General features: G+C 42.8%; 1 protein-coding gene, 1 long non-coding RNA gene and 1 pseudogene across 3 annotated transcripts in view; all 3 read left to right on the plus strand.

Annotated features, from left to right (window-relative positions):
• LOC118938461 overlaps positions 1-25777 on the plus strand; it is a 942996-nt pseudogene that overhangs the window by 15842 nt on the left and 901377 nt on the right.
• LOC118938463 (NLR family CARD domain-containing protein 3-like) overlaps positions 1-25777 on the plus strand; it is a 62082-nt gene that overhangs the window by 8045 nt on the left and 28260 nt on the right. The gene's annotated exons all lie outside the window — the stretch shown is intronic.
• On the plus strand, positions 11752-13359 carry LOC110512404. The gene is made up of 2 exons (XR_002471880.2): positions 11752-12979; positions 13049-13359. It is a non-coding gene; the product is annotated as an uncharacterized LOC110512404 (long non-coding RNA).

The following is a 25777-nucleotide window of genomic DNA, read 5'->3' on the forward strand; positions in this document are numbered from 1 at the left end:
GGATTGTCCAGAGTGACATTCATTTCGTTATAGAATGGATGTTTCAGCGGTTGTCATTCTTTGCGTTCAATGATGCTGAATATCTAGCTGCAGACTAGTAATTAATATCAAAGACTTGTTCTTATTCTGTCGATATTGATAGTCTAAGTGTTAAACCATGTGGTTAAAAGATTCAGCAATGGTCTGCAACCCTTGTCCTCCCGTAAAGAGAAAAACATGTTGATAGTTTCTCAAAGTTGGGGTTTTATTCGGAATTGCAGAAAAGGGGCGGTCCAGGATGTCTGACCCTAACTGGGCTCAGGGGCGGTCCAGGATGTCTGACCCTAACTGGGCTCAGGGGCGGTCCAGGATGTCTGACCCTATCTGGGCTCAGGGGCGGTCCAGGAGGCCTGACCCTAACTGGGCTCAGGGGCAAATCAAAAGGGAATTGTATTTTTCTTCATTAAACAGTCCAACATCATATTACACCACCTCTTACTTCTACCCCCTCCTTTTTCGAACATTCTGTTAAAAATCGCGCAACTTTTCAGCGTCCTGCTACTCATGCCAGGAATATAGTATATGCATATGATTAGTATGTGTGGATAGAAAACACTCTGAAGTTTCTAAAACTGGTTAAATCACGGCTGTGACTATAACAGATCGTGTGTTTCATTGAAAAACGCAAGAAAAACTGCTCTCTGAAAGCTAAAAATAATTTCCATAAGTCACTTCCATGAGTTGTTAAAAGGGGACAAAATTTAATATTGACCTGCATGCAATTCATACAAATTCCACACGATGTCGCCATTGTCGTCATTTTCAATAGAATTTTTTGTTGGAAAATCCAACTATCTGGATTCCGTTTCTTCCAGTCTCCACCAGGATGCTGTGAATGAGGACATTGGCAGCCATTGATTTGCAGACGAGGAGCTATTGAATATACATCGCCCTGTAATCATTTTGATAGATTATAAACGTTTACTAATACCTAAAGTTGGATTACAAAAGGATTTCGAAGTGTTTTGTGAAAGTTTATCGTCGACTTTTTTAATTTAAAAAAATTACGCAGCGTTTAAAAACGATGTTTTTTTCTGAATGACACAGCTTCCATAGAAAGCTATTTTGGGTATATATGGACAGATTTAAACGAAAAAAAGACCCAATAGTGATGTTTATGGGGCATATAGGAGTGCCAAGAAAGAAGCTCGTCAAAGGTAATGAATGTTTTATATTTTATTTCTGCGTTTTGTGCTGCGTCGGATAAGCAGAGTCTTTGTTTACGTCGCATTCAGGCATTTTGAGGTGGTGCATGCTATCAGATAATAGCTTCTCATGCTTTCGCCGAAAAGCATTTTAAAAATCTGACTTGTTGGCTAGGTTCACAACGAGTGTAGCTTTAATTCAATACCCTGCTTGTGAATTTTGATCAAGGTTTGAGTTTTAACGAGTACATTTAGCATTTAGCGTAGCGCATTTGCATTTCCAGGTGCCTACTTGAGACATATGCGTCTCAAGTAGAATCAAGAAGTTAAACAAACAGTATATCTGAGGCTCTTATATAAACAGTATCATACTCACTCATTCATCTTATACAACAATTAGATGTAAACCTCATATCTGAGGCTATTATATAAACAGCGTTATGGTAATGTGGCCACACCGTCTCCCATGAGCTTCCCCAAGTTGTTCCAAACGGACCAGTAGCTGGATTCTTCACCTTTTACACTTTCTCCGGAACATTGATGGGCTGGGTGACATCAGCTGTGTCCAGTGTGTGTGTGTGTGTGTGTTTGTCCAGCGTGTGTGTGTGTGTTTGTGTGTGTGTGTCTCCGGAACATGAAATTTGTTCGTACCTCAAGTTCTGTGAGGTGGAAGGATTTCCTTTGTCTCCATGAAAAACTACTCTCTATTTCTGTGTGTCCATGAGGTCTTCTCAGGAATTTATGACCTCTGACCACAGCAGTCTGGTTGTAGAAGCAGAGAGCGGGGGATGGTGCTCGCTGTACACAAAGAGGGCAACGTCATGACACTACCCAGACTATTTGCATTTTCCTCCCCTCTTTACACCACTGCAACTCTCTGTTATCATCATGAGCAGGGTCTTCTCAGGAATTTACGACCTCTCTCTGACCACAGCAGCCTAGTTGAAGGAGGCAGGGGGAGGCAGGGAGAGGGGCATGACGTCATGACAACTGTCACCTCATATGAAACATTTTATATGAAATCCAAAATGTTAGCTTCACTTCACTGTCAAAATAGATATGGTGTGGACTGTATACTCAATACAATCTAAATCTGATACCTTACTGTCTGTCTTTTGACTGATACTGCTTTTTAAACTGGTCTGGTCAGTCTACTCATATATTTGTACTATACATTTTTCTCTCTGCAGGCAATACTTTGTTCATTTTGTCATTTCTAATAATGATACATTAATGTATGAAAATATATGGCAGGTTTCAGGACACTGATGTATCTGAATATGTTGAAAAAATATTCTGCCACTATTTTCACCACTGGCTGTCAGGCTGTCAGGCTGTCTAGTCACAGAGGAAGGCTGTGCTTCTCTGGTCTCAGCTCTGAGGTCAAACCCCTCACACCTGAGAGAGCTGGACCTGAGCTACAATCACCCAGGAGACTCAGGAGTCAGACTGCTCTCTGCTGGACTGGAGGATCCACACTGCAGACTGGAGAAACTCAAGTATGTAGAGGGTTTATATCAATGTTCATATCAGACATGTTTGACTTATCAGGCTAGTTAAGACATTCTTACCACCACTTGGACAAAGTTATATGCTGACTGTGTGTGTGTCCTGTGTGTGTGCCCTGTGTGTCCAGTGTGAAACTCACTAGACTCATACACACACTGGACACACACACACACACACACACACACACACACACTGGGCACACACACAGGACACACAAACACACACAGGACACACACTCTGGACACACTAGGCACACACACTGGACACAAACACTGTGTGTGTGTGTCCAGTATGTCTGTGTGTCCAGTATGTGTGTGTGTGTTTTCAGGTATATCCCTCAATGACTGTCTGTTCTTCTGCTTACCGCTACAGTGTGGAACATGGTGGGGAGAACAGAATGAAACCTGGGCTTAGAAAATGTGAGTGTTGACTGCTGTGAAGAATATGACTAAGAATAAGTCTTAATTCAAGTTAAGTCAAAGTCAAAGACCACCATCATTACTGACTTGGTCATATTAAATATCAGCTGTTGTTCTACAGAAGCAGAAATCAGGGACACCAAAGTTTACAAAGAGTTGCTTTGACAATGTGTGTGTGTGTGTGTGTGTGTGTGTGTGTGTGTGTGTGTGTGTGTGTGTGTGTGGCGCGTTTCTTAAGAAATGTGTGTTTTTGTTCATGATGCACACAGGTGTGTGTGTAATTAATGGGAATGAGTGTGTTTTATATTACCATACAGTATAACATATGATCATTCAACAAGTCTCAAGTTACCTTAACTTCTCCTTTTGATACCTAGAAACATCTACATTAAATTCATTAGTGAAAAGTGAGTTAACATTCTAATGTGAATGATGATGATTTCTAATATTGTGTTTGGTTTCATCCGTCAGATGTCTGTTATCTCACACTGGACCCAAACACAGTAAACAGACGCCTCTCTCTGTCTGAGGAGAGCAGAAAGGTGACATGTAGGAGAGAGGAGCAGCCGTATCCTGATCACCCAGAGAGATTTGAGGTCTGGGAACAGGTGCTGTGTAGAGAGGGTCTGACTGGGCGCTGTTACTGGGAGGTAGAGTGGAGTGGGAGAAGGCATGATATAGGAGTGACATATAAAGGAATCAACAGGAGAGGAATGGGTGAGGACTGTTGTCTTGGACACAATGGCAATTCCTGGAGTCTGTTCTGCTCTGACAACCGTTACACTGCCTGGCACAATAATAATCGGACTACCATTGACGTCCCCTCCTCCAGCTCCCACAGAGTAGGAGTGTATCTGGACTGGCCAGCACGCTGTCCTTCTATAGAGCCTCCTCTGACACACTGACCCTCCTGATCACATTCACCTCCACATTCACTGAGCCCCTCTATCCAGGGTTTAGGGTTTATGATGACTCCTCAGTGTCCCTGTAAATAATATCCTGACACACATCTTGTTTTATACTGTTTTAGATGGATCCTCTGTTTATCATCTTGTTTTATACTGTTTTAGATGGATCCTCTGTTTATCATCTTGTTTTATACTGTTTTAGATGGATCTTCTGTTTAAACATTTAAATTCTTACAATAACACTGTTAAAATACCAATGTGATAATTTGTTGTGTGTCTTATGTTGAATAACAAATTGTACAATTATATATATATCCTCCAAAGTTGTACAAGAGTACAAGGATATGTTGTACTTTTCATAATTAAACATACTTGAAACAAGAAAAAGCATGTTACTTGTGAAAACAGTTTGGTTATCGATTCTTCATTGCCTCTGCCAGTCGTATGAATCTTGACCTGGAGGCAGGTTGATGTTTGTCATGAATCTTGACCTGGAGGCAGGTTGATGTTTGTCATGAGGGACGAGATTTCCTCTACATATGCCAGAAACAAAGTCAAAATAGGCTATATCGTAAACATCTGTGGAAAATAATTGTATTTGTTGGACTTCATTTAAGGGAAGGATTAGCAGTGTGGTTAGGGTTGAGGATAGGATAAAAAATCGGATTGTATTACTTTGTGCCTGTGCCAGTTAGTGACCACTTTACAGAACTGCCTCCAGGGCAAGATTCATGACAATAAATGCCAACCTGCCTCCCAGTCATCCCCTCCTTATATTTACAAGGCTGCAGAACATGCAAGCTAGTGATGTGGGGGTTCTCTCATAACCCTCAGTCCCCAGGTGGGTAGATGGCAGGTTGAATAAAGAGAAGCTAGTGTAAGGAAGTGCTATTTCTTATGCAGGTGACCAGCCTACTACTATTACATTGCTATAACTGAGACAACGTATTTTCACAGTAAAACATGTTAGGTCCCATACAGGATAGCTCCCACACCCACACACACAGCACACACACATTACACACACTAACTGCCGAGGACACACAGATAAGACATACACCCACACATTGGGAGGAAGAGACAGCCTTGACTTGCAGAAACCAGCGCACACACCAAATCTCCTTTTTCAGCCGAACATTGTGTGACTGAGGACAGCTCACACACCTAATCTCCTTCTTAGCTGAACATTGTGTGACAAGGAACGGCACGACAAGACTCAGAGGGATGACGGACGGCCCAACAGGGCCAATCCAAGAAGACTACACCTCAGCCTGAACCAACCCGAAGACCCGATCTTCTAGAATCAACCTACTTTCTGTTCTGTATATGAGACATGTGCAAACTGTTATCTGGGCTTCTTTTCTGCTGGTTCCTTAAGAACCGAATGAAATGGGCCCGTATACGTTGTACCAGATATCTTTACTCATAATTAAACTGTCACTTGTCATACAATAGACCACCTTGTCTGAATCGATCCTTGACCGGCTCACCCTCCTACATATCCCATTATAAACAGAATCTTGGTAGCAGAGAGATGGTTTACTAACGACCCAGTCCAGAGTGGTTGATGTGGGTGTGAGGGGGCGAGTTGGTGAAAGGACGGTTCCCGGAGGACAGGTGAAAACCATTCGGGGGTGGACAACAATTCTGCTCAACTCGGGAAACTGATCTCTGGTCGACCACAAAATAAGGTAAGCAAAACCTGTTTTATCAAACTTTGCATATTGTCGAATAGTCATACCAAATTACGATCAGTAGTACCGAGTGTGGGTAAGAATTTTTGTGTAAATTTTACATAAATAATGGACTTGAAATTGACAGTGAAGTAAACATATGTGGTAATTAGAATATCCCGATAGTCCGGCTTGAGAACGGTCCGGTGGCAGACACCGGTAAGGGATAAGTAGTAATTAGAATATTCCGATAATCCGGCTTGAGAACGGTCCGGTGGCAGACACCGGTAAGGGATAAGTAGAAGTAGACCTAAATTAACTTACAACGTAGAATATTCTGATAGTCCGGCTTGCGAACGGTCCGGTGGCAGACACCGGTAAGGGATAAAATAGTCAATATAGAGTGCTACTGATAGTCCGGCTAGTGACCGGTCCGGCTTGAGTCCGGTAAGGTGATCTATAATTGAACATAGACGTGACCAGAGTTGCTACCGATTGTCCGGCTGGTGACCGGTCGGGCGTCTGAAAAAGGACGTGACCAGAGTTGCTACCGATAGTCCGGTTAGTGACAGGTCGGGCGTCTGCAAAAGTAGTATATAGAAACTCCAATTAGGCGTAGTGATAACCAATAGCCAGGCTGTGTCCGGTGAGGTTAAAATCCAATAGCCGGCTGTGTCCGGTGAGGTGTCTACAATAGATTAATGTATGTTGGACTGAAAAGTCCGCTTTGTGTTGTGGCCAGAATTAATGTGATAAATGTACTAATGTGTGATGTCATAGAATAAGATGTTCTAATTGATCAATTTTGTTTAAGACTATGTCCATGTAAGAATATTTGTGTGTTGACTATAGACTAAATGTAAACGGCGTTTCACAAGTCCCTGATATCATTACCAATATTTAAAATTATTGTGGAAAAAGTATTTCCTAAATTCAAAAAAAAAAAAATATATATATATTATCCAAATTGTTAAAACATAGTTTATGTTGAAGATCATTTCCTGAATTGGGGGCTCGTGTTTAATCATTAAAACATTATTGCCGAAAATTCTGGATATATGACGGAGAGGCTCTGAGTTAAGACAGAGTACGAGTAATAGTGTCTCCTAAGAATACATCACTGGCACGAGCCAGTGACGGGCTAAGTATATCCAGAGAGTGTACAAAATATTTCCAAAAAACACGTAAATATTATTAAACTAAAATGGCGACTCCGCAACCTCCAAAATTAAAATTCAATGATTTTCTAGATCAACGTATGCAAGATAGGTCAGGAGGAAAGGAACAGTGGAAGTCAATAAAGAAGGTTTGGGAAGGGTTGAAGTTGAAGTGGACACAGGCAGGTTATTTAGTAGGGGGAACGCCAAATAGGGTCCAGCTTAGCACAATGGAAGGCGAGTTGCGTGAAGCATTACAGGAAGCTAAAGACAGGGAGATAGAACAGAACAAATTGCATGTATTCAAGAAGGAAGGGACTAAACAGAGAGAGAAAGCAGAAGCTGAATTGAGAATAGGCACTTGGGCTATCGAGGAGACCCGTAGAGCACAACTGAACAAAAAACCGGAAGTGATGGGGGTAGTGGCTGGGGCGGAGGCGGAGTCATCAATGGAGGCGACACAGGGGAGTGACGAAGTCAAATTGGCCCCTGCAGCAGTCTCCCCCACTCCTGTGCCACGTTTATACCCGAAGCTACCAGAAGAGGTCACTCAACCACCACCATATTCATTGACAACCCAAGCTCCCTCAGCCCCCTCCATCCAGGCACCAGTTCTCCACATCGAGGAAGGCCTGCTACAGGGACAGGTGTCAATGCATTTGACTGGAGGCTATATAGACTGTGAGGAGGTAGGACAACCCTCCACCCCCTGCTCTCTAGAAGGCGGATTGGTGTCCACACCCCATGGGGGTCGAAGCCTACAAGAATGTGGAGAAGGACAGGTAACTGTGGGAGAAAGGAGCCGTGACTCATGTAAGTCACTCAAATTTTCCCAAGAACCCTTAATGAACACCAGCCTACTGCAGCCATCAAGTTATCAGACACTCACGTCTCACTCCTTTCAGTCAAAGCCTTCCATTCAGTTCAGGGAGCTACCAGACTCCATCAGATCCCCTGCATCTCGAAGTGTTGGGTCAGCCAGATCCCACCTGAACGAAAGAACCAGGGGAACTACTGTCTACAGTGGGGAGCATGAGCATTCCTGTCCTGAAGTGGATGTCCAACGTGAATATACCTATTCACACAACGAGCCTGAGGAAGAGGACGAAGATGAGCTAGAAAGAGTGACAACTGATGAAGTATGGCAAGCTGCCCTACAACTTAATGCGGAACACAGACATGAAACCGGAAAGGGTGGACCATGGCAACTGAATGGGTATTACTTGGGAGATGTTGAAGACCTGCATGGACAGATACCGCCGAGACCGGCACCTAAGAGGTCTAAACGCATACAAGACAAAAATCAACTAAGAAGAGAACAAGAACTACAAATGCCTCTGAGACTGAGTGAGAACAAAAAAACCGAAGAATATGTACCATGGAAAATGCAAGACCTCACCGCCATAATGGAACAACTTCCTAGTCTCCACGGAGGAGCATCAGCTTGGCTACTACAGTTACAGACCCTCACATCAGGATTCCGGCTGGCACTCGGAGACATGAAAGCGTTGTTGGCAAGAGCAACCGATCACACCACCATGAATGTATTGATAAATACCGCTGGTCTGGGGACCCACCCAGGTGCCACTCCACCAGAGAAGTATCGCACTCAACTATGGGCAGAACTCAGAAGAGCCTACCCCACCGAGAAGAATTTTGCTGCACTATCATCTTTCACCATGCATGCAGGAGAACAGGCAGCCGAATATCTGGATAGGGCTAAGACAACATGGAGGTCAGTGCATGGAGAACCGTTCGACCACTCAGAAACCTCCATGGCTATGTGGAAAGAAATGGTGGTGAATGGGACACCGGGAACTGTAAAGACTAAATTGCGAAACACAGTCGGGCTATGTGCCATGCCACTAACCCAATTCAACTCCCATGTGCACCACCATATCACCCAGCACTGCAAGGATACAGGAGCTACGGACACAGAGGTGAAAGCTCTACAGGTACAACTGCTGAAGATACAGCTTAAAGAGGCCCAAAAGGCAGCACAGCCAAAGAAGCAGATGTTGGCTGAGGACCAAATCATTCCACAAGTGGTGGAAGCTACCGTGAAACAAATGATGGCGGGGGCAGCTCCAGTTAGCACACCAACCTCTGTAGCCTACGCTGCTCCCCCAATATCTTACCCACCTCAGGCTTATCCTGCCCAAGGCTTCACACCCAGAGGACCTACTACAACATACTACAGCCCCCAATCAAATCCGCAGTGGGGATTGAGACCTACTGGCCAATGTCACAATTGTCACCAAATTGGACATTTTGCCAAATACTGCCCGTACCCATTGACGCCTCAACAACAGCAGTTCATAATGAACAGAGGAAGAGGATACGGCCCTAGGGGAAGGGGTGCACCTCGAATGACGGGACCACCACCACCACCACCACCAGGACCCGCCTATCCACAACCTGTGTACAACCACCCAGGACAACCAGCACCTCCAGTACCATTCCAGGGAATGTCTGAAGCATACCCTCCATGGGAATGAAGGTGCCCACCACCACCTGACGAGGCGGAGGTCCAACATTTTTCTGTATATACGGAGCCTACTGTCACGTGTGAAGTAGGAGGTGTCACTCATCAATTTCTTGTGGACACCGGATGTACATATTCTGCGATCAGATCTCCTCAGCCTTTGTCTACTGATTCCATACAGGTGGTGGGGGTGTCGGGAAGACCGGAAACACAACACAAAACTGAACCTCTCCTTTTCCAGTGGGGACCTTCAAAGCTGAGGCACCAATTTCTATACTGTCCTAATTGTCCCATTAATCTGTTGGGGAGAGACCTACTCTGTAAAATGGGGTGTTACATCTGTCTCACCGAAAACGGAGTTGAAGTGTCAGTCAGACCTACGCCAACGGGAAGAGTGTTAATGCTTCCCATTTTACCGACTCCCCCACTGTCTCTGACCCAGGAAATCTATTGGCTAAAATGCCTGGAAAATGGACCCTCCACCCCGGAGATACAGTTCCAGTTTAACTTGTGGAGAAAGCTTATCTATACTCTACATCCTTACAAGACTCCCCAAGCTGAGTTACACTGTACTCTCAATGTAACTGAGGATGAAAATACACCTTACACTGATGATTGGGATGAAAACCTGATGCACCAAACCCCAACCATTAGGTGTGTCTCAATTGTTTGTGGACCAGAGGGGGTAGCTGCCCCTGTGATTTTACCTTCTCATCTGAAGCCCTGGTATCTGTTGGGGCCTGACTCATCACCCCATGTGACACTGGCAGTGGGGAATGGACATGAAGCCAGAAGCCTGGGTCCTATGATACGTCGAGCATCGAAACTCCAATGGGTACCTACCTCCACACCAGGGTTGATGAAAGCTACTACTGAAGACATGTGGAGACTAACAATGGTAGACACGGAAGAAACCTGTAAGCCTGAGCGTCTTGCCCTACCCAGGCACCATGGTAAACCCTATTCAGATCACCTGTCGTCTACAGCACTGCTGGATTCCATTGACAAATCTATCTGGAGTACCTCACCTTTCGATGTGGGCAAACTACAAGTTACCCCAGTTGCCATCACCCTGTTGGATCCGTCTCAACCTCCAATCTACAGACCCCAATATCGTCTCAAGCCTGAGCAGGTCGAGGGGATTCGCCCCACTATTGAGGGGCTATTGGGAGCTAACTGCATTTACCGAACTCAATCTCCATGGAACACCCCAATTCTGCCTGTTCTGAAGGCAGATGGTGAAACCTACAGGATGGTACAAGACTTCAGAGCTATCAATGAAGCTACTTTGGGGGTTGACCTACCTGTTCCTGATCCACACATCACCCTGAGCAATCTGTCGCCGAAACACCAATATTTCACTGTCGTGGACCTTGCTAATGCTTTCTTTGGCGTTCCTCTGGATGAGGGGTCTCAGCCTCTGTTTGCATTCACTTACGAAAACCAGCAGTACACGTATTCTGTGCTTCCCCAGGGCTACCGTTGTTCCCCCGGAATTTTCAATTACATCCTGAAAAAACACTTGGGAGAACTCACCCTTCCGGAAGGCACGGTACTCATCCAATACGTTGACGATCTCCTCCTGGGAGCCCCCACTTCGGACCTGTGCTTAGAAATCACCAAAGTCCTGCTGGACTTTTTGGCTAGCAAAGGGTACAAGGTCAAGAAATCAAAAGTCCAGATGTGCAGAAGGACAGTACTCTTTTTGGGTAGAGAAATCTCAGGAGACGGAGCTGGACTCTCTACTTCACACAGAAGCTCCATTCTTCACCATCCCAGACCAACCACAGTCGCTGGTATGCTCTCGTTTTTGGGTTTGACGGGGTACAGCCGTACACACATTCCTGACTACACTGCCAGGACTGAACCACTGAGGGAAATAGTCAGACATGCAGGCTCAAGAAACCTTCATGCTCCTCTTATCTGGTCACCTGAGGCCTCTGCTGCATTTGGCCAGTTGAAAACAGACTTGGCTGTGGCTGCAGCTCTCACTGCACCTGACTATGGCAAGAATTTCCATTTGGATGTTTCTGAAAAGGAAGGATTCACGTCATCCGTTCTTTTCCAGAAACATGAGGGGGAGAGAAGAGTCCTGATGTACAACTCCTCAAAATTGGATCACATTGAAATGGGGCAAACCACATGCTCAAGATACGTTGCAGCTGTTGCTAAAGCCATTGAAAAAACTGCTCACCTCGTAATGTGCCACAAAATGGAGATCCACACCCACCATGGTGTTGCAGCGTACTTGATGGCGAAGGAATTCACCTTCAGTGCAGAGAGAAAAAACAAAATTCAGAACAAATGTACACAGTCACACATCACGTTTGTCAACACAGACAAGAACATGGCTGATGCCCTTAATGCGGAAGAAGGAATGACCCACGTCTGCGCAGAAAGAGCTGCTCAAGAACTCAGACCAGACCTGGAAAATGAACCCATATTGACTGCAGACCTATGGCTGTACACTGACGGGTGTTGTTACAGAGGAGAAGAAGGCAACATAGCAGCATACGCAGTAGTACAACAGACTGTGGATGGAGCTCACACCACCCTGGAATCAGGTATAATACCTCAGCCCGCATCAGCCCAATTGGCAGAGATAATTGGACTCACCCAAGCATTAACACTGGCCAAAGGGAAAAAGGTCAACATATACACTGACTCAGCGTATGCTCATGGAGCAGTACACATCGATGGACCACAATGGGTCAGACGAAACTTTACCACTACTGGAAATCTACCAATCAAGCACAAGACCCAGATGGAGCGTCTGATTGCTGCTGTATCACTTCCTGAAAAAGTGGCCATAATGAAATGCAAGGGCCATCAGATATTGAACTCCAAGATCAGCAAGGGAAATGATGCTGCAGACCAGGCAGCTAAGAAAGCAGGAGGATACACTCCCAGACAAATGGTTCTCCAAATCAGTCCACCTAGGACTGAATTGACTAACCAACACATCAAAGAACTACAACAAGCAGCCGGACCATATGAACACTCAGTGTGGGGACAGAGGGGAGCGACGAAAGGTCCTGATGAACTGTGGCGATGCCATGATGGCAGACTAGTGGCCCCTGCAAACCTCTGTCCTGAACTAATCAGAGAAGCACATGGACCAACACACGAAGGGAAACTGAAGACTCTACAGAGAGTCTCCTACGTATGGTGGCATCCATACATGAAAGAAATGACAGATTTGTTCTGTGACAGTTGTGCCATCTGTGGAAGTCACAATCCAAAGAAACCTTACCAAACACCAATGGGTCACTATCCGGTACCCAATGCCTGTTTCCAAGACATCAGCATAGATTTTACAGACATGGGAGCGGATCAGGTGAAGGGAGGAAAGAGATATTTGCTAGTAATGGTAGACAGATTCTCTAAGTGGGTAGAGGCCATTCCTACAGCAAAGGAGGATGCGAAGTCAGTCATTAAGTGGCTACAAACGGAACTTATACCTAGGTATGGGGTTCCTCGACAAATCAGGTCCGACAATGGGTCCCACTTCTCAAATCAGCACCTTAGACAGGTGGAGGAGAGGTTTGGCATTACACACAAGTTTGGCTCAGTGTATAAGCCGCAGTCGCAGGGCCTTGTGGAACGCTGTAATCAAAATCTGAAAGCTAAGATAGCTAAAGTGTGTGCAGGGACCAAATTGACCTGGGTGGAAGCCCTGCCCCTGGCACTGATGGCCATGAGGTCCTCACCAGGTGCAGGGACACATCTTTCACCCCATGAAATAATGACAGGTAGAGTAATGCCAGGGCCACCAAGAGAGGGAGGTCATATGCCCCCTCTTGATGTGCACCAAATAGGGATGTCTGACTATGTGAAGAAATTGACGGAATTGTCTGCAGCTCTCTCCAAACAGATACACCGTGTCGCAGAGAGGGAGCTGACTGACGTCCCGGAACAACCAAGGGTAAAAGTTGGGGACTGGGTAAGGATCAAGGTCCACAAGAGAAAGTGGGCTGATCCCAGGTGGACTGGACCGTACGAAGTGAAGGAGGTTACTTCACACTCAGTCCAGGTCAAAGGTAAATCAGGCGCACCTTGGCACCACCTGACACATTGTACACCAGCCCCAACCCCTGCCAGAACTCTGGCTGAAGTAAGAAGTGATTTACTCACATCCAATTCGAATTCAAATTCTGACATCCCTCCCGTCTGATCATGTGGAGGAGACTCCCATCCTCAGATGATAGGGACACTAGAGTAGCACCATGGGCTAGAAGGGCTAGGAGACCATGGGAAAGACTGGGTTGTTCTGGCCCATTGTTTGTCCTAATTATAGTCAATGTTGTTTTGACATTGGGAGTAATGATATGGGCAGCCCAGCGTATAATGACTGACCAGGAACAGACTACCCAGCTAAACATCACCAATGCTTCAATATTCTCGGATACGCATGTTCTGCCTAAACGTCAAGTTCAGAATAATGACTTTGAGTGTACTGCAGAATTGATTAGGTCAGCTACTCTGTGTATCCCGCCTAACGCTACTACCACTGTTATACTTACCTGGGGTGTTATTGGAAGCCCAGGTGGCGGTTATGGTACTCATGCAATCAGTTGGTCTAGATCAGTGTGGTACATGACAGCGGGGGGGTATAATAAATGGACGTGGAAGAATTTAGTGGCAGAGACTGGTCCTGACTGGTCTAGCTGGACAGTGCATCAGATGGCACTCCTGTGGCGGAGCAGGTTGACGTTAACTAAAGTTACAACTGGTTTGAAATTGGTAATCAAACACAGGGAAGGTGGTATCGGCTGTACCCCCTTCTTATTGGCACCATGGGAAGAGCAGAGAGTCTATTGGCATCTTAAGATTTGTTTTACTAACATAACCACCCCTCAAGCTGTTCTTTCTAAGCGACAGGTGGTATCCACTTCGGATCCTAGATTGGGGCCTATTATCATCTCGTCCGGATTGAATCCGCCTACAGTAGATGATTCCATCCTTATGACGTCAGGAGTCTCAGGTTTCTCCAATAATTGGTTACTACTGACTGAAGAAGCTGGAAAGGCGGCCCGTACTGACTGTGTGGTATGTATGGGAGCTAGGCCTCTCCTTCGCATTGTGCCTGCAGCCTTACCTGACAATTGTGTTTTCCCTGTTATGAGATTTAATAACCCACCCCAGAACTGTTCTTCCTGGGACAAGGTTTATCCACTAGTCAAGGGCAGACAGGCACCGATTTTCTCCTCAGATGTTGCTGAAGGGAATTTCACATGTGTGAACATGACCCGAGGACCTCCAGATTTAGGTACTGTCCCACCCCACTGGTGTAATGCTACTTACTTTCCTAATTCTCCCCTTACAGTTGTCGCCAGAGCAGATGTCTGGTGGTGGTGCGGTGGTAAGCGGCTGTTTGGGCGTTTCCCTAAAAATTCTACTGGTCTTTGTGCTCTTGTCTCTCTGCTTCTTCCCATTTCAGTATACCCAATAGGTGTGACTGAGTTGGTGGCCCAAATTGAAAAGGATGCCTTCCCGTCCAAGAAAAAGAGGATGGCTGGATCTGATGGTGGTGACCCTACGTATATAGACGCCATAGGAGTTCCCAGAGGGGTCCCGGATGAGTATAAACTTGCTAACCAGATTTCTGCTGGGATTGAATCTTCTATTTGCTGGTGGTGTACCATCAACAAAAATGTAGATCGAATTAACTATATCCATTTTAATGTTCAGAAATTGGGCAACTGGACACAGCAAGGTTTTGAAGCCGTCCATGGTCAACTGGCTGCAACCAGCCTTATGGCCTTCCAGAATCGTATCGCAGTTGACATGCTCCTAGCTGAGAAAGGAGGTGTCTGTTCTATGTTTGGGGAACAATGCTGTACTTTTATCCCTAATAACACTGCTAGTGATGGAAGCTTGACCGTAGCCCTGGAAGGTTTGAGGACTCTTAATGTTAAAATGAAATCTCATTCTGGGATTGATACCTCAATGTGGGACTCCTGGATGAGTGCCTTTGGTAAATATAAAACCCTGGTCTCCTCCATTTTGGTCTCCATTTCGGTGTTCACGGCCATTTTGGTTCTCTGTGGATGCTGTTGCATTCCATGTATCCGTTCCCTTACCACTAGGGTTATCTCTAGAGCTATTGACCCTTCCCCCCTTTCCCAGATGTTTCCTCTGCTTGCTAATGACCTGCCCGAATTTGAGGATGAGGTTGAGAGTGCCTACTAGGTTTTGTTTTTCTTTTCATGAAATGCTATGACTGCTGAAATAAGGGATAATGAGTGACACCCTGGTGGGTGTCAAAAAGGGGGGCTTAAATTTCACATCATTTTCTTTTGTTCTGTTTTTCAATGAGCTGTTGTTCTCTTTTGACATGAGGGTTGCAAGTTCCTAGGTGGCTGGTAGCCAATCTAGTACATAGTGGGATCGAATGGAGAACATGAAGGTATTTTAAACTTTGTAATTGTTAGCCTAGTTTATGTCACATCTCTTAGGAGATGTGAAGAGAGGGAATCACAAAACTTTTCCTTCTGGGAAAAGTTTTCTTTTTGTGTCTGGATCTAGTTAGGTTGTGTCACGTCTCTGGGGAGACGTGAAGAGAGGGATTTGTAAGGAAGTGCTATTTCTTATGCAGGTGACCAGCCTACTACTATTACATTGCTATAACTGAGACAACGTATTTTCACAGTAAAACATGTTAGGTCCCATACAGGATAGCTCCCACACCCACACACACAGCACACACACATTACACACACTAACTGCCGAGGACACACAGATAAGACATACACCCACACATTGGGTGGAAGAGACAGCCTTGACTTGCAGAAACCAGCGCACACACCAAATCTCCTTTTTCAGCCGAACATTGTGTGACTGAGGACAGCGCACACACCTAATCTCCTTCTTAGCTGAACATTGTGTGACAAGGAACGGCACGACAAGACTCAGAGGGATGACGGACGGCCCAACAGGGCCAATCCAAGAAGACTACACCTCAGCCTGAACCAACCCGAAGACCCGATCTTCTAGAATCAACCTACTTTCTGTTCTGTATATGAGACATGTGCAAACTGTTATCTGGGCTTCTTTTCTGCTGGTTCCTTAAGAACCGAATGAAATGGGCCCGTATACGTTGTACCAGATATCTTTACTCATAATTTGTTTGTCACTTGTCAAACAAAACCACCTTGTCTGAATCGATCCTTGACCGGCTCACCCTCATATCCCATTATCAACACTAATGATGTGGGGGTTATCTCATAACCCTCAGTCCCCAGGTGGGTAGATGGCAGGTTGAATATAGAGAAGCTAGTGATGTGGGGGTTCTCTCATAACCCTCAGTCCCCAGGTGGGTAGATGGCAGGTTGAATAAAGAGAAGCTAGTGATGTGGGGGTTCTCTCATAACCCTCAGTCCCCAGGTGGGTAGATGGCAGGTTGAATAAAGAGAAGCTAGTGATGTGGGGGTTCTCTCATAACCCTCAGTCCCCAGGTGGGTAGATGGCAGGTTGAATATAGAGAAGCTAGTGATGTGGGGGTTCTCTCATAACCCTCAGTCCCCAGGTGGGTAGATGGCAGGTTGATTAAAGAGAAGCTAGTGATGTGGGGGTTCTCTCATAACCCTCAGTCCCCAGGTGGGTAGATGGCAGGTTGAATAAAGAGAAGCTAGTGATGTGGGGGTTCTCTCATAACCCTCAGCCCCCAGGTGGGTAGATGGCAGGTTGAATAAAGATAAAACAATAGGCTACATAACAAAACCCATGGATGTATAAACCATTAAGGACACCTTTCTTTCCATGACAAACTGACCAGGTGAAAGCTATGATTCCTTATTTGTCAATTGTAGATGAAAGGGAGGAGAAAGGTGAACTTTTTATGGCTGCAGGGGCAGTATTGAGTAGCTTGGATGAAAAGGTGCTCATTGTAAACGGCCAGCTCCTATTTGGAATTTTCGTGTGCGTTGTCGTGACCGCTCTTTCCTGTGGATTTCTTAACATAACACGACAAACAAAGGGAGGTCTTTTGGATCTAAAAATAATCTTTATGGAACAAAAGGAACATTTGTTGTGTAACTGGGAGTCTTGTGAGTGAAAACATACGAAGATCATCAAAGGTAAATTATTAATTTGATTGCTTTTCTGATTTTCGTGATCGATCTACCTGATGCTAAGTGTACTTAATGTTTTATCGTGCGATCGATAAACTTACACAAACGCTGGGATTGCCTTCGCTGTAAAGCATAATTTCAAAGTCTGACACGACAGGTGGATTAACAAAAGGCTAAACTGTGTTTTCCTATATTGCACTTGTGATTTCATTAATATAAATATTTATAGTAATATTTATTGTACGTAGCGCTATGCTATTCAGCGGTTGTTGATGACACTTATCCCGATATCGGGATTGCAGCCATAACAAGTTAATGCAACCGCTGTGTCAGATTTCAAAAAAACTTTACGGAAAAAGCAAACCATGCAATCTTAGACGGCGCTCAGATATAAACAACATTTCTCCGCCATGTTGGAGTCAACAGAAATACGAAATTACATCATAAATATTCCCTTACCTTTGATGATCTTCATCATAATGCACTCACAGGAATCCTAGTTCCACAATAAATTGTTTGTTTTTTCGATAATGGCCATTAATTATGTACAAGTAGCTACTTTTGCTACACATGTCCAAACGCTTGCGCAGGTCCAGGCGAAAACTTCATAAAGTTATATTACTGGTCGACTAAACTTCTCAAACTAAGTAGAGAATCAATCTTCAAGATGTTGTTATCATAAATATTCAATAACTTTCCAACCGGAGAATTCCTTTGTGTCTACAGAAGTAAGGCGATATCATGTGGAATGCGCATGACCAGGAACTGGCTCTCTGCCAGACCACTGACTCAAACACCTCCCATCCAGCCCCACATCACAGTAGAGGCTTCATTCAACGTTCTACAGACTGTTGACATCTAGTGGAAGGTGTAGGCAGTGCAAACAGATCCATATCTTACTGGGATTTGAATAGGCGATGAGTTGAAAATCGACCAGCCTCAGAATTCTTACTTCCTGTTTGGATTTTTTCTCAGGTGTTTGCGTGCAATATAGGTTCTGTTATACTCACAGACATCATTCAAACTGTTTTAGAACATTCAGAGTGTTTTATATCAAATAGTAATAATAAGATGCATATATTAGCATCTGGGACAGAGTAGCAGGCAGTTCACTCTGGGCACGCTATTCATCCAAAGTGAAAATGCTGCCCCCTAGGATTTTTAAGCCTGTAGACAATTGAGACATGGATTGTGTATGTGTGTCATTCAGAGGGTGAATGAGCAAGACAAAAGTTTTAAGTGCCTTTGAATGGGGTATGGTAGTAGGTGCCAGGCGCACTGGTTTGTGTCAAGAACTGCAACAATGCTGGGTTTTTCACGCTCATGTTCGACCACCCAAAGGACATCCAGCCAACTTGACAACTGTGGGAAGCATTGGAGTCAACATGGGTCATCATCCCTGCGGAACTCAATGTTAAGAATGTGTCCTTAATTTCTAGTCCACTCAGTGTATAACCTACAGGCTACACTGCTCAGTTAGAGTAATATCTAGTCCACTCAGTGTATAACCTATAGGCTACACTTCTCAGTTAGAGTAATATCTAGTCCACTCAGTGTATAACCTATAGACTACACTGCTCAGTTAGAGTAATATCTAGTCCACTCAGTGTATAACCTATAGACTACACTGCTCAGTTAGAGTAATATCTAGTCCACTCAGTGTATAACCTATAGACTACACTGCTCAGTTAGAGGCCGTCTGTTAAGGTGCCTCTTTATCAGCATCATAAAAGCTGATAGTTTTTCAACCACATCAAATATCCATCCAAGTCAAACTGAAATCTTATCAGAAACATGTTGGGCTTTTTACAATGAAGATTGGCCACTAGATTATTACCAGTTTATATTCATAACTAAAACATCCCCTCATTTTAACATTCTGTCATAAAGAACACATTCTAACATTCTGTCATAAAGAACACATTCTAACATTCTGTCATAAAGAACACATTCTAACATTCTGTCATAAAGAACACATTCTAACATTATGTCATAAAGAACACATTCTAACATTCTGTTATAAAGAACACATTCTAACATTCTGTCATAAAGAACACATTCTAACATTCTGTCATAAAGAACACATTCTAACATTCTGTTATAAAGAACACATTCTAACATTCTGTCATAAAGAACACATTCTAACATTCTGTCATAAAGAACACATTCTAACATTCTGTCATAAAGAACACATTCTAACATTCTGTCATAAAGAACACATTCTAACATTCTGTCATAAACAACCTATTCTAACATTCTGTCATAAAGAACACATTTTAACATTATGTCATAAAGAACACATTCTAACATTCTGTCATAAAGAACACATTCTAACATTCTGTCATAAAGAACACATTCTAACATTCTGTTATAAAGAACACATTCTAACATTCTGTCATAAAGAACACATTCTAACATTCTGTCATAAAGAACACATTCTAACATTCTGTCATAAAGAACACATTCTAACATTCTGTCATAAAGAACACATTCTAACATTCTGTCATAAAGAACACATTCTAACATTCTGTCATAAAGAACACATTCTAACATTCTGTCATAAAGAACACATTCTAACATTCTGTCATAAAGAACACATTCTAACATTCTGTCATAAAGAACACATTCTAACATTCTGTCATAAAGAACACATTCTAACATTCTGTCATAAGGAACACATTCTAACATTCTGTCATAAAGAACACATTCTAACTTTCTGTCATAAAGAACACATTCTAACATTCTGTCATAAAGAACACATTCTAACATTCTGTCATAAAGAACACATTCTAACATTCTGTCATAAAGAACACATTCTAACATTCTGTCATAAAGAACACATTCTAACATTATGTCATAAAGAACACATTCTAACATTCTGTCATAAAGAACACATTCTAACATTCTGTCATAAAGAACACATTCTAACATTCTGTCATAAAGAACACATTCTAACATTCTGTCATAAAGAACACATTCTAACATTCTGTCATAAAGAACACATTCTAACATTCTGTTATAAAGAACACATTCTAACATTCTGTCATAAAGAACACATTCTAACATTCTGTCATAAAGAACACATTCTAACATTCTGTCATAAAGAACACATTCTAACATTCTGTCATAAAGAACACATTCTAACATTCTGTCATAAAGAACACATTCTAACATTCTGTCATAAGGAACACATTCTAACATTCTGTCATAAAGAACACATTCTAACATTCTGTCATAAAGAACACATTCTAACATTCTGTCATAAAGAACACATTCTAACATTCTGTCATAAAGAACACATTCTAACATTCTGTCATAAAGAACACATTCTAACATTCTGTCATAAAGAACACATTCTAACATTATGTCATAAAGAACACATTCTAACATTCTGTCATAAAGAACACATTCTAACATTCTGTCATAAAGAACACATTCTAACATTCTGTCATAAAGAACACATTCTAACATTCTGTCATAAAGAACACATTCAAATTAGTAACTAAAATAAAAAAACAGTTTTCCATCTCAAAAGGTGAAACAAAGAAATTACTATAATAAGAGCATATTAAGTGCCAAATAACATTTGTGACAATTTGTGGAAATAGGAAGACAAATGTGAATAACTGTTGTTATCAACAACAGTGATATGTGAGGTGTAACACTGGAAGACATTAGGTCTCCCATATTCTCCAGTAAAACATTAACAGACACTATAGTTTTGGTTCTAATACAAGGTATTAAGTGCCGTTGCCAATTAAAAGGCACAAAAACCATAACTATTATCTGGGGAAGTGGGTATCAATATCATAACTATTCTCTGGGGAAGTGGGTATCAATACCATAACTATTCTCTGGGGAAGTGGGTATCAATACCATAACCATTCTCTGGGGAAGTGGGTATCAATACCATAACTATTCTCTGGGGAAGTAGGTATCAATACCATAACTATTCTCTGGGGAGGTGGGTATCAATACCATAACTATTCTCTGGAGAAGTGGCTATCAATACCATATCTATTCTCTGGGTAAGTGGGTACCAATACCATAACTATTCTCTGGGGAAGTGGGTATCACCGTCAGGAGAGGTTTCAGAATAATAACTACTGAAATGAAGACAGACGGACCAGATTCTCCCTTTAAAGTGGGACTAGAGGAAGAGAAGTTTAATAAAGTCATAGAGGTGCTGAAAGATGAGCTCCAGCATTCTACTAATTTGGCTCCATTATGGGAACAATGTATCAAACTGGATCAAACTGGTCTTCATTTCCCTGCTGACGGAACATTCCAATCAAATAAAGAACTCGGAGATGTTGTTGTGGTCTGGGACAATAAATAACATTAAGCTGGCACACACCAATAAACAATATTTTGTGTGGAGGTGCTGACTAACGATGAATAAACTATAAACTATCAAAATAAATAGAGTCCCACACTCCATATATAAACTCCATATATAAACTCCATATATAAACTCCCAGTAATTTATTGGGTTTTTACCAACGTTTCAGCATCACTGTGTTTTCTTCAGGGTGATGTCATGAATACTTGAACCAGGTTATGTAGACAAACAGTGCAAGTAGTGCAACCAATGACAATAGTGAGGGGTGTGTCATAATTACTCTACCAATGACAATAGAGAGGGGTGTGTCATAATTATTAAGTTAATTAAAATGAATTAGTGAAACTGTTAAAAAACAATAGTTTATGGCGTATTAAATATAGTAGGCTATATTATATATATCCCCCTCTCCTATTGTTAAATTCACTCAAACAACTTGGTATAATCAAATCAAATCAAATCAAATGTATTTATATAGCCCTTCGTACATCAGCTGATATCTCAAAGTGCTGTACAGAAACCCAGCCTAAAACCCCAAACAGCAAGCAATGCAGGTGTAGAAGCACGGTGGCTAGGAAAAACTCCCTAGAAAGGCCAAAACCTAGGAAGAAACCTAGAGAGGAACCAGGCTATGTGGGGTGGCCAGTCCTCTTCTGGCTGTGCTGGTTGGAGATTATAACAGAACATGGCCAAGATGTTCAAATGTTCATAAATGACCAGCATGGTCGAATAATAATAAGGCAGAATAGTTGAAACTGGAGCAGCAGCACAGTCAGGTGGACTGGGGACAGCAAGGAGTCATCATGTCAGGTATTCCTGGGGCATGGTCCTACATGAGATGGATCAAGAGGAGCTCATGGAGTCAGATAAGGAAATTCTTCTGAAGCTGGGGAAGCTGGCGTTTGATAATCTGGAGAAGGGTAATCTGATGTTCTATGAAGAAGACCTGAAAGAGGCTGGCCTTGATGTCAAAGAAGCCTCAGTGTACTCAGGAGTGTGCACACAAATCTTTAAAGAAGAGTCTGTGTTATTTCAGAGAGTGGTGTACTGCTTTGTTCATCTGAGCATTCAGGAGTTTCTCTCAGCTGTCTACATGTACCATTGTTACACAACTAGGAACCTGGATGCACTGAAGCCCTTCCTCAAGAGAAAGTCTAGAGGTGCGTCTGAAGAGCTAACCTTGGATGAGCTGCTGAAGAGGGCTGTGGATAAAGCCTTGGAGAGTAAGAATGGACACCTGGACCTTTTTGTCCACTTCCTTCATGGCATGTCACTGGCAGCCAATCAGAAACTCCTACGAGGTCTGATGACACAGACAGAAAGCAGTCCAGAGAGCGTCCAGAGAACGATCCGATCCCTGAAGGTGATGCAGAGGAAGAACATCTCCCCTGAGAGGTGGATCAATCTCTTCCACTGTCTGATAGAGATGAAAGACGAGTCAGTACAGAAGGAAATACAAGTGTACTTGAGGTCAGAGAACAGATCCAAAAACCTCTCCCTTGCTCAGTGTTCAGCGCTGGCCTACATGCTGCAGATATCAGAGGAGGTTCTGGATGTGTTTGACCTGAAGGAAGACATCAGAGGAGGGTCGTAGGAGACTGCTCCCAGCTATTAGAGGCTGCAGGAAAGCTCTGTAAGTATTCATGTAAATATCGCACCAAAATAAATTGTAGTTACAGCAGTATTTTCATTGGCTGACTGGCTCTGTAAGTACCCATGTGACTATCCCTCGGACCAAATTTTACTGTATGTAGGAACAACCTTATTTTCATTGGCTGACTGGCTCTGTAAGTACCCATGTGACTATCCCTCAGACCAAACTTTACTGTATGTAGGAACAACCTTATTTTCATTGGCTGACTGGCTCTGTAAGTAGTCATGTGACTATCCCTCAGACCAAACATTACTGTATGTAGGAACAACAGTAATTTAATTGGCTGACTGGCTCTGTAAGTACCCATGTGACTATCCCTCAGACCAAACTTTACTGTATGTAGGAACAACAGTAATTTCATTGGCTGAATAAACTTTCTATCAGCTGAAAACTCTCTAACTATATTACAAACTGATCAGAAGAGTTGTAGCAGTGAACCATGAATGCACGATATACATATTATTTGAGCACTGCTAACAGTGTAAGCAGGGAAAGCTAAGCAAAATATTTTAATATAACCTGTCTGTCATTGTATTTATTCTGTGTTGGCAGACTCACTGGCTGTAAACTCACAGACACATCCTGTGAAGTGTTGGTCTCAGTTCTCAGTTCAAACCCCTCACACCTGAGAGAGCTGGATCTGCGTAGCAACGATCTGAAGGATTCAGGAGTGAAGCTGCTCTCTGCTGGACTGGGGAATCCCCACTGTAAACTGGAGACTCTGAGGTCAGTATTATATATAGTGTGGACTGTTTACTCAATACAATCTAAATCTGATTCCTCACTGTCTGTCTTCTGACTGATACTGCTTTTTAAACTGGTCTGGTCAGTCTACTCAAATATTTGTACGATACATGTTTCTATCTACAAGCATCACATCAATAATTTGTCATTTCTAATACTGATACATTCATTTATAAATAGATATTGCAGCCTTCAGGACACTGATATATCTGAAAATGTTGAACAAATATATATTTTCACCACCAAAGAATATCAGTGTGATTTTAATATGATTTGACTCTTTGCAGGCTGTCAGGCTGTCTAGTCACAGAGGAAGGCTGTGCTTCTCTGGTCTCAGCTCTGAAGTCAAACCCCTCACACCTGAGAGAGCTGGATCTGAGTAACAATGACCTGAAGGATTCAGGAGTGGAGCTGCTCTCTGCTGGACTGGGGAATCCCCACTGTAAACTGGAGACTCTGAGGTCAGTATTCCTGTAGTTGGTCAACAAGTGATAACTGTTCACCAGATCCACATGTGTTTACCAGAGACACATAGTCCACACCATATGTGTTTGGACAGTGAAGCTTACAGTTTTAAATGTGGTGCTTTGCTCCAGCATTTTGGATTTGAGATATAATGTTTCATGTTAGGAGACAGTACAGAATGTCACCTTTTATTTGAGGTTAATGGTGAGAGGTTAGCATGTTTTGTTGTAGCCTCTGTTATTGGTAATGGTGAGAGGTTAGCATGTTTTGTTGTAGCCTCTGTTATTGGTGATGGTGAGAGGTTAGTATGTTTTGTTGTATCCTCTGTTATTGGTAATGGTGAGAGGTTAGCATGTTTTGTTGTAGCCTCTGTTATTGGTAATGGTGAGAGGTTAGCATGTTTTGTTGTAGCCTCTATTATTGGTAATGGTGAGAGGTTAGCATGTTTTGTTGTAGCCTCTGTTATTGGTAATTGTGAGAGGTTAGCATGTTTTGTTGTAGCCTCTTTTATTGGTAATGGTGAGAGGTTAGCATGTTTTGTTGTAGCCTCTGTTATTGGTAATGGTGAGAGGTTAGTATGTTTTGTTGTAGCCTCTGTTAATGGTAATGGTGAGAGGTTAGCATGCTTTGTTGTAGCCTCTGTAACTTTCTCACTCATTATTATTCATGATTCTTTCATAATTTTTCTTAATCATGTCATCATCAGTATTAATTCATTATTGTTTAGAAACATGTTATCTACTCTCTTAGACAGAAAAGTACTCCACTCATCATCCACCATTTTATTATTGGGCAAAACACAACCAAAAACACAACCAACGAGTTTACGACAAAAAACTACATTTTTGACTATTTTAATACATTATGAGTGAATTGTTCAGAATACTTAAGACTTCTTCAAATGGGGAGACTGGAAACATAAATTGTTTTAATTTTTAATAGTGAAACACATATGTCTTAAAATATCCTAAAATTAAAGGGGACATTATAAACTGTCACGTCATATGAAACATTTGACCTCAAATCCAAAATGTTGGAGAATAGAGACACATTTAAAATGTTAGCTTGTTAAGCTTGAGCTTGTTAAGCTTAAGGGAATTTTTATCAATGATGACTAATTATGTATACATTTCAATCAGGACTGACTAGTCCAAATGCTTATGTA

This window comes from Oncorhynchus mykiss, chromosome 13, assembly GCF_013265735.2.
Source record: "Oncorhynchus mykiss isolate Arlee chromosome 13, USDA_OmykA_1.1, whole genome shotgun sequence".
Taxonomy (NCBI): Eukaryota; Metazoa; Chordata; class Actinopteri; order Salmoniformes; family Salmonidae; genus Oncorhynchus; species Oncorhynchus mykiss.